Here is a 21,116-nt window from a genome sequence, read left to right as displayed (position 1 = left end):
ATGCAGAGATATTAAGTTGCAAACTTGGTGCTTCTATTTTCTTTAATTGCGAATTTTTGAAAATCTTTTTAGCGAAATTCAGGCCCTAAATCGAGATTCCGCTTCCAACAGTCACTAGAACTTTCTCTCTCAAATGCAACACATTTCATTAAAATCTTCCCAGGGGTTATGTCAGAAAAATGTTTTCGTGTTATACATGCATTTGTATAGGCCGTCTCAGAGTTGGCCCCGAGCTAAAGCTTCCTCTTAAGGTTTCTGCGAAGTGTGCCTCAAACGATCTTCAACTTTTTTACTTCATCTTTTAGGACCTGTTATTACTTGCTGTGCTGATTCCATGTGTTGTGAGTTGTGACATACAATTTCGTAATGTTTAACTCGACGTGAATTGTCCTGTAGCGCCTTCTGACTTTTATTTACACATTATTTTAATACGTCTGTGTTATTTATTTGAGCTGGTAGCATTGTTTACGTATTGTTTGACTAAGGAAGAAGGAGTAGCCGACTTCATTCATGATGCCAATCTCTACTAAACACATATATAATAATAATTAAGAAGAATGCACTACCAGTGATCCTCGCTTTTTTCGTATGAGGTGGTATGCGGGCCTTCAGATTCAAATCGTTAATTGAAATCAGGACCTGCTACAATGCCTCGTTGATACACTTAGCGCATAGAAATGCTGTGAAAGAAAGTGGACACTGACTTGCGCTCGTCTTTGTTTTCTTGACCGCTGTATTTTCCTTTACTAATTTTCCGGCTTGCCACGAACACTACCCAGTCTCCTTCCGCATTCTCCTCCCGTCTTGGACGACAGCCTTGCTGCTAACGACGTGCTTCCAACTCACAAAACTTTTGAAGCATCCGGTAAGCCCTTACTTCCATATAAAAAAATTACGGCATTGTTCATTGAGCAGTTGAAATTGTTTAAATAATAAATGCTGCTTAATGCTTCTCACCAGTATTCATCGGTTGATGGCGCAACAATAACATGATATACACAAAGGCAAAATAAATCGTACATATACCATGTATGCTACGATGACTTGATTGTAAACAGGAAACATCACGCAATTCAGAGGGAATAGAATCTACAAAACTCCCTAGTGCTGTTTGCAGCTCAGTGTTCACAGGGAATATAATATACAAAACTCCCCTGTATCTCAGTTGTACGTGGATGAAGAGCGCCAGTCTAGTCAGCGTTAACTTGCAACCATAGAAAGAAAATAAAGAACAATGAGTCCTGCAGAAGGTAGCAGTCATGTATACACGTACGCTGCACCCACTGCTCACGTACGAACAAGCTCTGTTCACCGGCTCGTGACGCAAATCAACGAATCGACGTTGCCTGGCCCAAAACGACGCGCTTTGAGAGTTCGAAGAACCGCGGCATATCGCAACCACGGGTGGCGTTGACTCACGAGAACCTTGAACTCGACAGGTCATACTTAGCGGCTGCTGATCCGCACAGTGCCGCATCCGTTTCGCTCTTGCGAAAACCGTCACTGACAGCGTGCGGACTTTCTGCCTTTGATCGGTGTGCCGAACGTAAACGAAAATTGCGAAGGTATCCGGCCAGCAGACGACTACCAGACGACTACCAGACGACTACCAGATGGCCAGCAGACAGCCAGCAGACGGCCAGCAGACGGCCAGCAGACGGCCAAGCCGTACGACTCACGCGAACGTACCCTGCAGGCTTCTATTGGGCTTCACTATTGCTTCGGAAGTTAGTTGTGGTTTTGACGCAACGTAGCGTGACCGCGGCCTTCCCGTTGCAGCCCGTAAAGGGGCACCAATGTTTCTGTAAATTGATGGCGACCAGGATGCTTTCCTATCCGAGCACACATCGTTGCTTATTTCACCTTAAAGAGCAACGCAATGGCATTTGATTCTATAGAGTCTCTGTGACAAACCTCTCATGAAACACACTGCTCACGAAAGTATCATTATCATCATGTTTTCAATGTAAGCACGAGGGAGCATGACGCTCAGTGATTACCTGCGTTCTGTTTATTATTGTGCTTTCAGGTTAGCCGATGCGTCTTTGTTATCATATGAGGCAGTTTCTTTTCCCTAGCGCAAGTGCGGTGTAAATATTACTGCTCTGATCCCTACTACGATTCCGCACCTTCTTCATTACAAGAATAATGAGTGAAAGTAAGATGAGCTATAGGGGTAGGCGGAGTGTGTGTCAGGAAGAACCCCGACAGGAATAACTCGGGATAGCAGAACCGCCTCTCAAGGTGAACACTGTGCGTGCGACGCCAATTAAGGACATCGCTTACACCGAGAACGTATATAGCTCAGCGGTTCAGTGATGTTAGGGTAGTAATGCTATGCTTAGCTCTAATATTCAAACCATTGAGCACTCTCCATAACATTAATCTATTACTTAATTACCGTATAAGGAGGGAATATTATTAGTGTGACGATAGGAGTACAGGCGAGCACAGGTCAAACACACGAACTCTGTGCGCATGTAGCAGTGAAAGGTATTGAGCTCCTCAGTACGAGTACCTGGCTTACTACCCTGTTCAGGCGCGAATTATGTGATGGACCGTCGATAGATGTGGCGCTAGGCACTACATTGCAAGTAAGACAATGTGATGGGATTTTGCTTTGTACATTTTCCAATGAGTCATCGTATAATTTGACAGTATTTAATATCTATTTATTTGACAGCCAGTCACGTTGCGTTTTTTCCATAAAATGAATTGGATCAGCCCGAAGTACGTGCACAAGTTAATTTCTGACTGCAAGTAGCACGAGAAAGAAAATAATCATTATTTCGCCATTGCTGTTGGAACGCGGTAAGTCGAACGTCTTTCGAACATGGTAGCGCCTTCAGCAAAGCTGTCATCTGTAGCGATACGCAGCATATTGAAGGTGCTGGGTCACTCATTGAGTATGCAAGTCGTTCAATTCACCCGACGTTTAATGTCCGTGGCTTTCGATTTTCTTTCTACTGGACTGAACTAAAACCAAGACGCATCAGCACTTTTTCACACCGCACCTAAATGGCTACTGCAGTGCTTCCTGAGACCATGATGTCATAACAGGCGCCTATGGGAAGAATTACACGCTGCTCGGCACATGAAACAGTTGATGGTGAAATCAACAGGAAAAAGAGAGAAATAATTTATTACAAAGGTAGAGATGTTGGCCTGAGCTAGTATGTTCTGGCCTGGTACTCTACACAGGGGAAAAAAGGAAAGGAGACAAAAAAGGAGTGACGAAAGATGATGATGAGGACAGGAAGAGGAGCTGCGTATAATACAATAAACACGGTCGCTTCCTTAAAGCCTTGAGTCTAGTCAGGTGATCTCCAAATAGCCCAGAACAGTCCTTGTAGCTGTTGTTGCTGCTGTGCGGGCACACATTGCCGACAAAATCGTACTTTCAGACAATGTTTGTCTGCCAATGCCGGCTCGCGCAGAAGCCAGCGGCTTCCGCTGCGACGCTTGGAGAACGCAGTCGCGAAACAGATGCTGGAGAATTGTCATCCACCCTAGTGCAGAACGATCGAAACTACCAAACAAGCTCGCACGGGTTTCTCAGAAAGAAAGCTTCGCGGTTGGAGAAAAACTCGTCCTATCCGGGCATCGAACCCGGGACCAATGCCTTTCCGCGGGACCGTCGCTGTACTATCTGAGCAGTAACCAGGAGGCTAGTAGATCGCCAGGTGCAGGAAAGCTCGTGAGAGGGGAGAAACTGTCATTCACTCGAGTGCAGAACGAAGCTACAAATGAAACCCGCGCGGGTTCCGCAGAAACTGATTGCCCACTATTGATGGTGTGTCCTGTACGATAATTTTGATCGATTACGGCGCAACCATAGCGCCGTGTACTCTACAGTGCACAGAGCTTGTCCTTGTGCGGTTTGAAACGAAGGCAAATCGACTTTGCTTGGAATTCTGTTGTAGATCTTTTTTTTTTCTTTAAGAACAAGAGCGTGCGTCAATGTTATGCTATGCTGCCTCTTTAACATCGTTATTTTGTAATTGTAACTCTCATTTAGGATATTGCCAGTGGTAGATAGGAAGATTCGAGTTCTTCCGTCGAATTTAGGTTAACTTGAAGACCCAGTTTTACTTAGACAACCAGTCATGAGCAGTAATTAACTAACTATAATATTATAAAATTAAAGCGTAGAAGTCATGAGTTGCAACTGCGGATGTGAAGCCTGTCAGTAGTCAAGGCCTGCCGACTTAGTTGGAATCCTGGGACTCGCACTACAGTTCCGAGATATACCCACCCACAAATTTTAAAGGAAGTGTATTGGCGTTCCACGTATTATTTCATAGCAAAGCCTTCTTTGCTGACTATGGGACAAAGCCACGCAGAACACTATTGTATTTCGAGAGCAGATACCGAGCCCACTTATCTCTAAAGCTGTGCTATTCTCTGTATTCCCACTAAATGAACATGCCTCGAGCACTGACCGACATCGATTCCAGAATTTTAATACGTGGTTTCACGAAAATAACAATAAAGTGATGCGTTAATTGTTTATCGCCGATCAGTCAATCAGAAGTTATGTCATTCATGATTTCGCTGCGCTGAGTAATCGTGAACGTACAGCAACTAGCCCCGTTCATTGTTTTATTTGGAGTTACCACGTTACGTGTCATGTCTTCCGGTGCAAATAATCGTTTTCCAATATTGCGACGCCGACAAACAGAGAGAGATCGAGAGAGGAGAAATCGTGGGGGGATGATTGTCAAAAGTCAAGCGATAGCTTCCCGCTAGATATGCCGAGATACGCTGCTGCAGATACACCTCTTTGTTAGCTACGTAATACTGTCAGACGTGTAGGTTCTGTGACGTACGGACATATGGGAATGCACTGGTCCACCACTCGGCAGGTGGTCTTCAGTCTCACCACGTGACGTGACGAGCGACGCGCTGATGTGTTTACTTTCCCTGTACTTACGGTTATACCCTATGTACAGCTATGCCGTGGCCGACGTCTTGTGAAGAGCTGTCTGTGCTGCAATGTGTATTTTGTTTAAAGCGAAGTTCAGTTTCTCAACGGTATTCGTGCGGCATCGATGAAGGCCAGCGGCGGTGAAAGCCATGGCGCGATCGGTATCCAATGTCATTCAAAGAACAGCCAGTGGTGCAATACTCGGTGCTTGGAGTGTGCTTTTCTGCGCACTTTGCATTAGGGGCGGAAGGGGGATAAGAAAGCACGAGAAGCCCGAAACACGGGAAGGTGGGAGTTCTAGTCAACAGATGGAATTGCCAATTTTTAAAAATCCTCGAAGTGACATGACATGATTGAAGGAGTAGAAAAAACAACCTCGTTTTCTCACTTTTTTTTTTTTTTTTTTTTGACAGCCAGGTTCGAAATCGCCAGCGTTGGAGATGGGGAGTGCTATATACTTCGGATGCACCAGGATGCAATTAGCTTTGTGGATGATGGCATGTTTTTATGGTTTTTATGGCCGTACGTGGTCGGACAGCGCCCTTCATATGCAGTTTCATAGACATACATAGATATTTCGTGGAGCTGCAAAGTATGCATACGTCATCGTACTCACATTTCTGTTCGGTCTAATCCATCCTGTATCCAGCCGTGACGCCGTGTTCACGCTCCTATCCGTTGGTCACCAACCACGGAATCGAAACCGTTGGTTCAATCGAACTCGAAGTGAAATCGCACTAGCGGGTGGTGTGAAGGCGTCGCGTGTGGAGCACTGTCATTTCAGTATCCCGCTCGCACGCCACCGCCATATGTCTGTCGCGGCGCGGGGACGCCGTGCGCAGTCGCTAGACGGAACAAAAGTATTCGAGCGGACGCGCTCTTGGGAGCGCGTTTTCCTTTTGGTCGTTTAGCTTTTCGTTTCCCCCTTTGTTCTCCTTTCCTCTCCAGTTTCCGCGGCCCGCAGGAAGAGAAACCGGAAGTCGCGATCGCAGTAGCATCCGCGCAGTCCTCTCCTCAACTTCCGCTCTCGACCTCCAACACGCTTGGTCGACCGAAAGCAACGTCCTTTGTCGACATCAAAAAGGCACAGCGCTCCACGCTCAGCATACACAGGGTTTCTCTCTCTGAAAAATCCATCCTTGGTTTTACTGGGCGCTTGGAAAAGGATGGTCAACTGGGCACGACCGTTCTATTGCCTTTCGCTTAACGATGTCGCGCGCATATGCTCTTTGAAAGCAGCGACCTCTGTTTGTTCTCCTGTCTTGCTTTCATCATTATTTGACTTTTTCGCTAGACTCACGACCGAGAGATATTTTGAATGAAGCAGACGACGTGCGCAAAACAGACGGCGCTCTCGATGCGTCGTCGGTGGTGCGCAGTTAGGCCCGTTTGGCCGCGAAACGACGTGGGGATTCGCACTGCGTCGTCTGCAAAGCAGCCGAGCCAAATATGGTATACACGCCGATAAGCTACGTAACACGGTGCTTTTGACCTTTTGTCAGGTGGGTTACGGGTAATATCGCTGTCACCCTGGTACTTTTGATTGTGCATGACACAATACAGATTGAATCCAGTACAGACCGAAAAGAACAGCACGGTCATTTTCTGTCGTTACCTTCTTTTTTTCGAGGTAGGCACAATGTCGGCAGCCAGGTCACGGCACATTTACTTCCAAAATGTCGCTAGTTGATGATGATTACTTTTTCGTAAAGCTTCTTTTATTGTATGTTTTAAAACTGTGTAGTTTAACGTCCCGAAACTGTACACTGGGTTACGGGAGTAGCCATATTGAAATACTACAGATTAATTTTGACCATATCAGGTTCTTTAACGTAGACTCAATGCACGGTACACGAGCGTTTTTTTTTTTTTCTGTACCGCCCCTATCGGAATGCGGCCGTCGCGGTAGGTAATCGAGGCCTCGACCTAGCGCTTGGCAACGCAGTGCCATAAGCACTGAGCTGCCGCCGTGCGTGCTTTTGTTTTAATTGTTCGTAGACGTCGCAGTATTTTTTTAAACTGCAGCTTTTATTACCGTCTGCGCATGGCGGCTTGGCGGTCGGAATGCGAAAAGTCATCCTAAACCTAAACGTCAACCTAAAAGTCAACCTAAAATGGTGCCAGATTTCAGGTTAAAAGTGCAAACAACGCGGGGGACAGGATGCAAACAGAAGGAAACGGACGAAGCGCTCACTATCAAATATTGGCTATCAACGCCGGCTATTGATAGTCACTTTAACATATGGCCACATTTTTAACTTAAAGGTGTACCAACCAGCCCATTTTAGCACTCTGCTGCAGATTTTGATTTTCATAGGAAAGTAGCTTCGATGCACCCACATGGCTCATTTCATTTCATTTATTTTTGTTTTAGAGGGCTGGAGGCATCATATAAGAGGGGGGCGGGGGCTTCATTTCATATGATAATGCCAGAGCAAATGAACACGAAGAATTGAAAGAGACAGGAAAAAAAAAATTGCAAGAAGGGCTGCATTGTGTAGGTAGGGTAAGGTTGGAGTAGGGGATGAGTATGATCCGGAAATTGTGCAAGGTGGTTATTTAGCATTTACCGGAATGATTTACGGCCAGTGCATGAAACTATGTTTTCAGAGAGGCTATTCCAGTGGGTTGGAATAGCCTTCAGGGAAGAATGAAGTGTTGTTTGCAGACATCGGGGTTTTTAATAAGCTCTTCGACATGCCTCTAAATCTAGTGACAAGTGGTATGTGAACACCCCTTGGAATAAAATGAATTGAACTTCGCCAAACTATCTTGAGCAATATTACGATGACAACTTACTTGAAAAGGGTGCTTACTGAGGCATGTTGGTGCATGTTGAAGCTAAGCAGAGTAGCAATACAAGACGAAAGAAAAGAAGAACGCTTCGTTTGTCCTACTTCCATTTCGTCCTGTCTCACGAGCTGTTACCGTAATTAGTTTATATTTACTGGTTATTTATGTCACTAAAAATTTGCTAAGACTCCAAAGTGCAAAGTTGTCGTTAAGGTTGGATGGATGGATGGATGCAAAACTTTAATAAGGTCCTGAGGTACGCGACTCAGCGCGCTGCGGGCCGCTCCCACGTTGGGACAGTCAGGCCTTGCCCGACCGCCGCATCGTGGGCCCTCTGGACAGCCCATAGTTGCGCCCCGGCATCGGGGCTCTTGATAGCGGAGAACCACTTGTCCTCATTGCTTTGTTCTGTGCCTCGTAACGAGGGGCAACGCCAGAGCATATGGTCTAGGCTAGCGATGTCATTGCAGTGCCTGCAAGAACTAGTGGCATAGGTGTCGGGATAAATTTTGTGGAATAAAGCCGGGTTGGGATATGAGCCTGTTTGCAATAATCTGAGGGTCAATGCCTGCGCTCTATTTAACTTCTTGTGTGGAAGGGGAAAGTCTCTCCTGCCGAGATAGAAGTGCTGCGCAATTTCGTTGTATGTGGTCGGTTGATCTCTGTTCTCCACCACTGCGGGCCGGCGTTGGAGTTCTCCATGGTCGCGGAAAGCGAGACCTCGCGCCTTGGAGTGGGCCAGCTCGTTGAGGTTTGTGGGGCCTCCCATGTCGTTAAGGTGACTAAAATATTTAAATTTAGTTACTTTCTCGCTAAATTACCAACACTTCTCAGCTATGTTTTTTTTAAGCAAGAAATAACTATAGGCAACGTCGAGCAGGCTCAATACAGGTGTATTTAGGATCTCCTTTAGTATGCACCTCTACCGATCGATGCTTGAAAAGGATGTGTTATAACCATGCATATACAGTTGACTCCCATTAATTCGACCCTTGTGGAACCGCTAGATTTCGTCGAATTATCCAAAAGTCGAATTAACCAATAATGGTCGGGAAGTAGTATTTTATTTTCGACGGGCTGCTTCAATGCGGTATTAGAATAACTATATGCCATGGCATACCTCAACCATGTCATGGGCGCTGATAAAATCCTCAAAACAGGTATCGCCCATGGAACAGCGCAAGTCGTCATCATCACGACAGTACAAGTTGCTGTCGTCGCCTTGGGAAGCAGTAGCGCCGTCTCCTGAATTAATTGTGTTTTCGAGCGTTTAGTAACCCCTGTGTGCATGAGGGAGCGCCGGTGGGGATAGAATTAATCGAAGTGGCGTGCTTTCGTGTTCGAACTAAACATGTTTTTCTTCCATAGCGATGTATAGATTCTCGCCGACACCTTCCAATGCGCTTTGTGTACGTCTGAAGTCTGTTCTTTACGTCGGTGTAGAAAGTATTGCTTCATAGCGCAGTGTTTCATCACGACGTTCGTATTAAGCGAAAAGTCGAATTAACCGAGGTCAGTTTAGCGGGAGTTGACTCCAGAGTTGCACAAACAGCGCGACTGATACCAGGACACACATGGAAATAAATATCATATAACAAGTATTTATGTTTCGGTGTGTCCTTGTATCAGCCGCGCTATTTGAGTATAGTTCTGAAGATAAGAAACTAGTACTCACCAAGATCTTATTAAAGGGAGTTGACTGTTATGGCAGTTTCGCGAACCTTATTTAAGGCGTGTCCCAGCGCATACTTTAATGTTTTAAGGACGTCGTAACCCGAGGCATATTTCGGGTGGCGGGCGGTGTCAGCTGGTGTTTAGCGGTGTCTCAGGGATACTCTTGCGGTGTCAAAAAAATAAAAAAAAAATAAATAAACACATTACACAAATGCAGCTAAGTCGCTGCAGCAATATGCAAATGTGCATGTTGGTTTTAAGCACGCTGTATGTGATGGAAAGACCTTCGTTTTCCTGGTGATTAACTCATCTGATATTACGGGTAAGAGCGCGTAGAAGTAGCGAACCAGGCGTTCCACCAGTGCGAAGAAGAAAAAAGACGTTGCAGCACGTGCTCTCCTTATGAGACGCAGCGGCCGCATCAGCATCGGCATCAAAGGTTCGAACCAGCTGGTGAGCGGCCGTGCTGACGTGTCATGTTCTTCAAAAGCTGCGCTCCGACGTCAATTGCTGCGACAGAGTTTGGAGGACTCGCTATGTCCATGGACGGCTCTAGCGACTTCCCGAGCAGCCGGACCCACCACCTACAGGGCAAACTCGCGAGGAGGACAGCGCTGAAAACTTCTTCGGCAGCTACGTTCCGGTGGGGTGGCAAGTCTAACCAGGTGCATCCTCGCTCCCGTCAGGCTGCAAGTTTCGGTCGCGGAAACCGAGCCTCGACTCGGACTCTCTGGGCCCCTGGGAGACCGATGTCGGGACCGAAGGCGACGAAGCGGACGGGCACGCTCCAAACTGGGTGTCGGCGGCGCCTGGATACAACGCAAGACGACGCCGCAGCTCCGGAAGTGGCACGACTCCCAAGGGCGAGCATGTCGAGCAGGTACGATAAACTTAATTGTTACACTTATCAAAGAGGCAATTGGGCTATGAGGCGTGAGCCGTAGCGAGGATACGAATTTGGACCGTCACGCAGAGTTTAATGTGCGCCAGGCATGCATCGAACTGTGCCTTCTCCGATTTCCTCTGGAGAGGTCGGTTACCTAGTAGCGTTTCCTACGAAAATCACTGGAGGGAATTAAATCTGGCGCATGATAAATCATTCAGCCACCACATGCCTGACGGTTGCATGGATTTGCCTAATCGTCGTGCTTGTGACTTCGGATAGTATTGTTACGTTATTTATTACGCTTTATGTTTGAAAAATTCCAAGCACCGAGTTTTTTAGACGTTGCAAAAGAATTAGACTTTGCGCGCACATGTAATCACTGCGAATGTTCGCAGTTTAACTCACGATATCGCAGAAAATGATCAATTTGCAATATCGCACAGTCGTTTGAAGCCAGAAGGACGAAGTTTGGGCAAGTCCATGCATCACAACGTCACAGATTATCATTCCACATGCTGAGTGCCCCGACATGTCGATTTGTCGCCCCGGACTGTCCAGGACTGCCTGTGGCGCCGCCTTGAGCCAATGAGGGTTGACGAATACATCTACTCGGGCAGTCCGGGACGACAAATTGAACACGCCCACTAGCGCCAGAGTTACCTCTAGGAATTTTTTCTAGAAACACTGGGGATGATGCACCCTCTGACCGGCGCAAATGACAAAACGTATAGCGCAATTCTACAGCTACAAGAATGTAAGTCACATACGCTGCGTTTTCGTTTATCTTTTGCACATACTTGTAAGCGAGGTCACCAACAATATGCACTCCTCGCAGTATTGGTGCGTAGTGCACTCGCTTTAATTTCAGTGGAGTGCTAATATGCTAAGTGTATGTTTTTTATGCGGGACATCTAAAAAAAAATATATCTAGGCCACCGCCGTTCTCGCTAATTATCTACGTGGATAGACGAACATTAGCAGCCAAAAAAGAATTGCAACTGTAATTTCACTAATTAACTAAAATATGCAAACTAATTTTAATTGCTTAACGTTAGGGCACATGTAATTGCGAAATTGAAGCTGAAGTGTAGTGAAGTCGTGTTTGCTTAGTACGAATTCTAGGGCACAACCTTCCGGATATGCAACCTTAAAATGCGCTACTTAAGATGCATACACATGGTTTTCCAGTTAAGACTAAAAAATTTGGCGCTCTTTGGCGAAAACTGGCCCTTGCCTCATTAATATCAATCAATCAATCAATCAATCAATCAATCAATCAATCAATCAATCAATCAATCAATCAATCAATCAATCAATCAATCAATCAATCAATCAATCAATCAATCAACACTTAACAGTTTCTTGAGGGCGTGCACCTGACACTTTGGGACGGTCTTGACTGGAACGCCGAGGCATCCTTTTGGCAGATTTTAGGGACGGAATACTCGGAAAAGTTTTGCAAGCATTAGGATTTCTGCTAGCAAGACATGCGTTCACTATACTCGCCGACAATATGCGTCCTAGAGTCAGTAATTAAAAAGTTACAGAAATTATTTTTTTACATTTTCTTGCTTCTGATGTTTGCCAAGCCACGTAGCATTTGAGCACGAACGGCTGGGGCCTAATAAAAGCGCTTTTTAATTGTTCCGCACAGAAAGAAACACCCTGTATATGCTCGTGTTCTTTATTTGATCAGTATTACTCCCTCTTCACTCAATGCAGCCCGTCCTTTAATGCAGGTGCGGTGTGGAGGAAATGACGCGGGCGCAGTCTCGGCGCAACCACGTCGCAGGGCTTCACTTGTGTTGAAGACTAGACGCCGACGTGGAAGCCTGGATGAGGGTGCGCCTTTCAAGGCGTTCGACCGGCTTCGACCGAACGCCGAGACAAAGCCGACTGCCGCGGTGGAGTACCGGCTGGGAGACGAGTCGCATTCGGCCGAAAACGCTTTCGTACGAATGTGCCGTTATCGCGGACGTATTTTTATTGGCACTTCTAAATGAAGTTACTACCGGTACGGTAATAAATGCATTGAATGCGTGATGCCCAATGTTTTTTACCGCCACGAGCAGCGCTCGTGCGAATTCGTGGTATTTTACCGTTTTGAACCACACGCTCTTGCCGCGTGCTTGGAATGAGAATTGGTGTAGATGGGTGAGCTAGGTCCCGCAAGTGTAACTAAATTCTGGGGTTTTAGGTGTCGGAACCGCGGTGTGATAAGGCACGCCGTAGCGGTCGTACTCCGGATTAATTTTGAGCACCCGGTGTTCTTTAACGTGTATCTAAATCTAAGGAACCTACCGTTTTTTTTTTTGTGCATTTCGCTCCCATCTAAGCACGACCGCCGAGGCTGGACATCGAACGCACGACCGCGAGCTCAGCTGCGCACCGCCATAGACACTAAAGCTACCGCGATGAGTTTTCGGAACTGTATGGAATTAACAGCGCTACCTGTGTTAATTAATGCAAAGCATTCTTTGCAATACGCCATGCACTCTATGTTCCTTTCTCGCCTCACTTCAGGCCTCATTAGAGAGTTTTAGTTTAGGGCACGCAAGCGCCTTGCATACGCAAGCCGCTTGCGTCCCCTAAACTAAATCTCTTTATTAAAGAATAAATGTTGGGTAGGTTGTATTGGGGACGTAGCCGCAGTTAGGTATGCGTGAAGCATCTCGTGCTTGCTGGTCATGATGTATGGGCACTATGGGTACAGAAATCACGCAACGAAATACGCAAGTGGCATTTATTCACTTATTACAAGGCTTACATCTTTGTGATAACAGCTGTAGTTGGGGTGCGTGGTGCGTCTAATCTTGCAATCTTTATCATTCTCTATTCTTTGTTAGTCCGTCGTGCACTCAAAGGTGACGGGCGCAAATTGCCATCCCTCTGTCTCGATGCCAGAGTTTGTCTACGCTATTTGTGGATCCTACGTGTCGGACGCGGGGGCGCCATAGCCGAGCAAGCGTGAAATTTCTGCGACAAGTTGCGCACTTGTATAGCCTTATCAGTCCTGATTAGCACAGGTTTGCACTTTAATGGGATTATACCTACTGTGGCCCCTGAGTGAACTCTCTCAAACGTACGTTACCACTCCCGCTCGCATCGATAAGGGTACTGCTGAGCTCGCCTATGAACGCCGATCGAGAAGCTAAATTTAACTCCGATTGCGTCATCCGTTGCGCGACAACGGCAACACCTGTGCGCCCTGTATGTCCATACAGGGTCGGGTAATGGCTTCGTTTCTGTACACAACGATGCCAAAGTAGTGAGCGTGGCTACAGTACAGTCATGGTACGTTTACAAGGGTATAAGCGATAATACTATTACATGTTTTCGTTACATGCAGTTTTAGCTAGCGACGGCCAATTCTGACCGAACTGAAAGACGTTTCACGTCAAAAACGCACTTTTCGATGCAGTGCACATTATGTCCATTGAAAAAAAAAAAAGTTTAGTGGTATCTGGAGAGGTCAACCTACAGCGACAGGCTTGGCTTGCTTATATACTTAATGAGGGATCAAAGAAAGGGGTGAGAGACCATGAAAAAGGAATTAAAGAAATGAATGCATATTAATGCATATACACGCGCGAAAAAGGCGCTACCACAGAAGTTGTTTACGAAAGTCTCATTGAGGCATGTGTCTTGTAGGAATGCTGCAAGTGCAAGAAGTATTGAATTATTTCGTGCGGTTGGACTAAACATTCGCAGATGCGCGCGAACTGTTTTCTTTCTAAAAGTAAACTTGCGACAACAGCGTTCAAGTTGTCTTTGTGTGTATAAATGGCGCTCCCCTAGTTGGGGAAGAAGTCGGTTTGAACGCTCGTGGGAGCATACCCACAGGAGGGGGGGAAGTAGGGTTGGCCGCTGATTGGCCATGCATAAGGATGAAGGGAATTAAGAGTCTGGAAGTTGAAATATCCAAATGAAAATCCTAGACCGCCGAAAAACGTAAAGTAAGAACACAACGCAAAACGATGAATAAAGGGGAAAAAAGGGAACACGGCGGTTGGGGGGAAACGATCACTCTTTAGTATAGTAATCAAATAGATTCAATGAGTTAATTCCGTGCACGGTTTATTCATCCTTCTCTTTCCTATCCTGCCTTTCGCTCTTTACTCGTCGGCTTCGTTCGAAATTCAATTCGGCGCTGCTGGTCTTTGGATGAACTGTAGAGCGTGGCCAAGCCAATCCGCCGAAGAGGCCAGGCACACTATAATGTGCGTGGCGCAGTATTCTTTGCTGTATCATCATTTAAGTTGATCAGTGTTAAGATTTGGGCTTGTGAGCACGTCATCATGTAAACTTTTCGGTGTAACGCAACTATAGTACATGGACGCACAGGAAAGACAGCACACACATGGGTCCATGTAATATTTGCCCTACACCGAAATGCCTTCATAATTGAAGTAGCTGAGATCGCCGTATCAGTAAAAACCCGTCAAGGGCTACGTCAGCACACGTGCATAGCTTGTCAAGAACTCGTATGCAAAACCGAAATGCAGAAGTACATTTCAGTGAGATGATTATGTGTCAAAGACATTATGACTAAGATTATTGTCAGCCTGAGTGGTAGCCACTTATCTTCTCTCTAGTTTATGGTGGCATGGGGCGGGGGGGGGGGGGGGCATTGACTGGTAGAATGGTTGAATGTATGCACTGCTCGCTTTCCGGAATGTCGTGGGATATGACCGTATGTTGCTCGAAGTGCTGTACATAATTCGTTTTCACACACCATTTTTACTTATTGTAATAAATGACTCGTCACATCTACAAATTAACGCGAGAACTTCGCCTTTTTTGTTTATTTTGGGGATTCTATTCATTATAGTACATAGTTTCGTTTAAACTTGTGGTCATTTTGTGCCCTTCCTGCTTAGCATTCGAGTCCGCAGTGGGTATTCCAAATAAAAACTAACCAACTAACCAAATAAATAAATAAATAAATAAATAAATAAATAAAAGAAAAAAATCGCAGTGGCTAAGAGGCGGAATGCAGGGTAACTGATCCTTTAAAAGGTACTTATATTCTGCTTATACGTTCATTTTTTAAAGAGGCCATGACACGAAACTTACGAGTCTGAATTGTGTGTTGCATATTAAACCGTACACGCGCCCCACAGCAAGCTGCCAAAATTTGAGTGCATTCGTTGCGGTATAAAATTCGTACTTGAATATTTTTATATCGCAGCTGAACTGTACAGAAGTCTGGCAACGCTAAGCGGTGGCAAAATGAAATAAAACCCCGCGGTAGCGGCACCCTCTGAGTAACACAAGCCGATCGCGCAGTCTACGCCTGTGTGCACTGCAAGCACCACAAGCGAATGCAGGGGCCGGAAATACGTCACGGCCGCCAAGCGTTTCCTTGCAATGGCGTCTCGACTGCCTGCTGCTGCTTATGTCGAGTGAAAGAATGAAGCTTCGCGAGTTGAACTTCAACGGTGACTCCCTTGCTGCACCGCTGGGTGCGAGAGCGTACGTAGCAGAATGTTCTGTTGGTCTAGAATTGTTTCGGAGAAAAAGACACAGCGGTGTTCCCGGATGTTCCTTACCTCACACAGGACATGCCAAAATGGTGGTCGCCGTCGGTTGGAGGGACTTAGGGGCAGCGATAATAAATTGAAATTTCGAGTGAGGACCTGTGCCAGAGCCCAGCTTTTTGTGTCTGTCTGTGCTTACTCATAATGAGCATTATACTTTGAGTTACGAGGGGTAAGCTGAGAATAGTAGGACCACCGTGTCATGACCTCTTTAAACATTATTTTAAAGTGATACCTCGAGCTCAGTTATGCAATATGAGCTTGAGCTCACTTATGAACATAAGAAGCCGATCAATGAGTTAGCGGTAAGAGGGAAAATAGAGGAATTCCACATCAAACTACAGAACAGGTATTCGGCTTTAACTCAGGAAGAGGACCTTAGTGTTGAAGCAATGAACGACAATCTTGTGGGCATCATTAAGAAGTGTGCAATGGAAGTCTGTGGTAACTCGGTTAGGCAGGATACCAGTAAACTATCGCAGGAGACGAAAGATCTGATCAAGAAACGCGAATGTATGAAAGCCTCTAACCCTACAGCTAGAATAGAACTGGCAGAACTTTCGAAGTTAATCAACAAGCGTAAGACAGCTGACATAAGGAAGTATAATATGGATAGAATTGAACATGCTCTCAGGAACGGCGGAAGCCTAAAAACAGTGAAGAAGAAACTAGGAATTGGCAAGAATCAGATGTATGCGTTAAGAGACAAAGCCGGCAATATCATTACTAATATGGATGAGATAGTTCAAGTGGCTGAGGAGTTCTATAGAGATTTATACAGTACCAGTGGCACCCACGACGATAATGGAAGAGAAAATAGTCTAGAGGAATTCGAAGTCCCAAAGGTAACGCCGGAAGAAGTAAAGAAAGCCTTGGGAGATATGCAAAGGGGGAAGGCAGCTGGGGAGGATCAGGTAACAGCAGATTTGTTGAAGTATGGTGGGCAGATTGTTCTAGAGAAACTGGCCACCCTGTATACGCAATGCCTCATGACGTCGAGCGTACCGGAATCTTGGAAGAACGCTAACATAATCCTAATCCATAAGAAAGGGGACGCCAAAGACTTGAAAAATTATAGACTGATCAGCTTACTGTCCGTTGCCTACAAAATATTTACTAAGGTAATCGCAAATAGAATCAGGAACACCTTAGACTTCTGTCAAGCAAAGGACCAGGCAGGATTCCGTAAAGGCTACTCAACAATAGATCATATTCACACTATCAATCAGGTGATAGAGAAATGTGCGGAATATAACCAACCCTTATATATAGCTTTCATTGATTACGAGAAAGCGTTTGATTCTGTCGAAACCTCAGCAGTCATGGAGGCATTACGGAATCAGGGTGTAGACGAGCCGTATGTAAAAATACTGAAAGATATCTATAGCGGCTCCACAGCCACCGTAGTCCTCCATAAAGAAAGCAACAAAATCCCAATAAAGAAAGGCGTCAGGCAGGGAGATACGATCTCTCCAATGCTATTCACAGCGTATTTACAGGAGGTATTCAGAGACCTGGATTGGGAAGAATTGGGGATAAAAATTAATGGAAAATACCTTAGTAACTTGTGATTCGCTGATGATATTGCCTTGCTTAGTAACTCAGGGGACCAATTGCAATGCATGCTCACTGACCTGGAGAGGCAAAGCAGAAGAGTGGGTCTAAAAATTAATCTGCAGAAAACTAAAGTAATGTTTCACAGTCTCGGAAGAGAACAGCAATTTACAATAGGCAGCGAGGCACTGGAAGTCGTAAGGGAATACATCTACTTAGGGCAGGTAGTGACGGCGGATCCGGATCATGAGACGGAAATAATCAGAAGAATAAGAATGGGCTGGGGGGCGTTTGGCAGGCATTCTCAGATCATGAACAGCAGGTTGCCATTATCCCTCAAGAGAAAAGTGTATAATAGCTGTGTCTTACCAGTACTCACCTACGGGGCAGAAACCTGGAGGCTTACGAAAAGGGTTCTACTCAAATTGAGGACGACGCAACGAGCTATGGAAAGAAGAATGATAGGTGTAACGTTAAGGGATAAGAAAAGAGCAGATTGGGTGAGGGAACAAACGCGAGTTAATGACATCTTAGTTGAAATCAAGAAAAAGAAATGGGCATGGGCAGGACATGTAATGAGGAGGGATGATAACCGATGGTCATTAAGGGTTACGGACTGGATCCCAAGGGAATGGAAGCGTAGCAGGGGGCGGCAGAAAGTTAGGTGGGCGGATGAGATTAAGAAGTTTGCAGGGACAGCATGGCCGCAATTAGTACATGACCGGGGTGGTTGGAGAAGTATGGGAGAGGCCTTTGCCCTGAAGTGGGCGTAACCAGGCTGCTGCTGCTGATGATGATGATGAACATAAGTGAATGTATAAGTCAGCTCATTGCATAAGTGAGCTTACGCAATATGGTGCATCCCCCAGGGTGGGTATGTGCCACTTCGTTTATATCATGATACCCACCACCAGCCACGGCTACCACCATTTTCTTGTTCTATATATAGCAATCTGTAGCTCCACAATTTCTATCATCATAGGGTATTATGACCTTCCACTGCAGCACTTCGCGACGGACACAGGCCGGCGGTGGCGGGGGACATAAATATAACTAGGACAGTGAAACTATAACAGCTATAGCCGTAAAAAAGCAGCTCATTTAGAGCTGCAAGGTGAAGAAAGTTTGTGAAAAGAAAGATCATTATTCGTCTGAGGTCAATCTTAATAAATTCACAGTAAAATAGAGGGCATTGTGTCACTTTTGCCTTTTTGGAGTCTTAGTGACGTCTTAGTGACGTGAATAGCCAGTAAATTTACCTGGTAAAGCTTCTCGGGGTACTTAACTGGACTTAGTTGAATGCCTCGTCCCCAGTTTAGCTCAATAGGCATCTATGCGCTTCCAGTTGTCGCCACTTAAAGACACAGTCACGAGCCTATTAGCGTGCCATCTGGTGTAAGATTTGGCGGTCGTAGTTCTAAGGAGCACCTTGACTCTTCGTCGGGACTTAGGCGTGCAGGATTTATTTACTGTATTTACATTTTAAACAAGTGATACATATACACAGTCTAGCGTGACTCCCAAATGGAGCCCGCAAAACGAGCATACAGCACACAGCTTACGAGGACATTGACGAGCACAGAGCTCACGAGCACACAGCTCTCGAGTACGATGACGAGCACAGAGCATGGCGACGAGCACACTGTAGCAGCGACAAACAGCTGCTTATAAACACTCCGTTCGACGTGATCGTTCGACGTCATCGTAGACTACCCGCCTTTTTGGACGAGGAGGGCTCACACACACACGTACGCACTTCCACTGCCCCCCTCCGAGGGCAGACGACCCTCGCAGCACTCGGAGCTGACCTTCGCAACGCGGCCGTCGTGGTGTCCGTTGTCTTGCGTCCCCGTAGCCAGGTGGTCACGCCCGACCCCAGCCGCGTGGCCGCCGGTTGTCCCTTGTCCGGCGCCTCTAAATTCCAGAGCTGCCTTTCTCCTGTAGTCGCCGACTCCCCGAACGAGGCGCATGGTGGATTAACGCCGCTGTAGTCAAGTTCTCCAAAGGTAGTTCATGGTTGGTTAGCGCTGTCGTTCTCGCTGGTTCTCTGAAGGGCGCCACCACCGCGGATCGATCGACGCACCTGCAGCGGGCTGAAATAGCTTTGCAGAGCAGTACCCCTGCAGGCCGATCCTAACACTGGGTACATAAAAGCGGCTGTTCTAGGCAAAGCACAGTCTTGAGATGTGATACAGTTTTAGAAAATCGGGGGTCGTTCTCACTTTCCACATCGCGACAGTTGGCTCGCAACAGTGGGAGATAACTTGAAGGTATAGCTTTAAAATATTGAGGAAGAGGTCAAGGAACAATTTATAGATAAAGAAAGACAAAACTATGAGAAAATCATTTATTGTAATAAAGATAGTGCAACAGATGCAAGGACAGTGAAAGAAACGGGATGAACACTAATTCAAATGTAGGGCGGCCACCTTTGCCAACTCGTTTTTTTCTGCGAACAACAGCTGTGAAATAAGTGACTTTCAGACATGGTGATGGCCCTTTGGTGTTGCCCTGCTAAGCCCGAGGTAGCGGGATCGAATCCCGGTCACGGCGGCCGCATTTCGATGGGGGCGAAATGCGAAAACACTCGTGTACTTAGATTTAGGTGCACGTTAAAGAACCCCAGGTGGTCGAAATTCCCGGAGCCCTCCACTACGGCGTGCCTCATAATCAGAAAGTGGTTTTGGCACGTAAAACCCCATAATTTAATTTTCGTTTGTTCTGCTTTTTTTCTTCTTATCTCGTGATAGCAGACGAGTTTCATTTTACGTCAGAAGCTTTAACCGTGAAACCGTACACCTCTCTTTACACTTTGTTTACACTGTGTTTACTTGTGCTCACGTTGTTTTTACGCAGATGATTCTGAACATGTAAAGCTTGTTTGCTTTTCTATTCTTATAGGTTGACATCTGTGCGTACGCTCTGTGTGCGTCGCTGAGTGAGTGTGCTCTAAATGGCTATATGCAAATCGCCGTGTCATGTCATGCTTACTTGCTTTATTTTCCTATGTCTGTAACCCGCCTCCTAACTGTAGTGCCGATAGGCGTCGCATGTATATGATAAATAAATAAAATAAGCTTTTAGATCTGCTATGCTGTAGATCGGTCCTCTAACATGCGTAAAGATGTGTAAACATGTGTACACGTGCGTATACGTGCATGTGTAGCAGAGCACACTTGAGATTAGGCGCTCGATTGTTCCGTTTCCTGTATTGTCCTTGTTTGTATGTGTGCGAAGCGTGAATTTCGAGGCCGAATGGCATGTCAATCGAATAATGCCAGAATCGAATCAACGCGAGTGTGCGTTTCAAATAGTTTTCGAATAATGAACATCTGTTTCCACCATTATTACAAAAGAGTGTTCACATTCTAGTAACAATAGCGTCAGCAAGTTCCTTTCACTACATTGCACGTAATGAAGGCTGGCCTATTAAGAGCACAAATGAAGCATTAGGAACAAAGTTGTAGTTTGTTCCCAATCCCAGAACTCTTTAAAGAGCGCGAATGATCGCTTTTGAGCTTGGTAAAGCCTTGCTTTCCGAGCGACGTGGCCTCACTTTGGGCATGCTATGGCGGCGGATACGAAATTTGTCCTACTTTTGCTCCGATTTCATTTTTCGTTGAGCACAGTTCAGAGCTGTAAAATATTCGCTAACTGTAAAAAAGAATACTCGTGTTTACAAACAGTGACTATTTGGATTCGTTATTCGAATATTCGCGCACACCTACTTATTTGTATTGCG

General features: G+C 45.9%; 1 long non-coding RNA gene across 1 annotated transcript; it reads left to right on the top strand.

Annotated features, from left to right (window-relative positions):
* Positions 1 to 8,483: 8,483 nt before the first annotated feature.
* On the top strand, positions 8,484 to 12,323 carry LOC126526066 (uncharacterized). Its single transcript, XR_008611197.1, has 2 exons — positions 8,484 to 10,274; positions 12,020 to 12,323. It is a non-coding gene; the product is annotated as an uncharacterized lncRNA (long non-coding RNA).
* Positions 12,324 to 21,116: the final 8,793 nt, after the last annotated feature.

This window comes from Dermacentor andersoni, chromosome 8 (genome assembly GCF_023375885.2).
Source record: "Dermacentor andersoni chromosome 8, qqDerAnde1_hic_scaffold, whole genome shotgun sequence".
NCBI classification, from domain to species: Eukaryota; Metazoa; Arthropoda; class Arachnida; order Ixodida; family Ixodidae; genus Dermacentor; species Dermacentor andersoni.
This window is presented reverse-complemented; position numbering and strand designations above follow the sequence as displayed.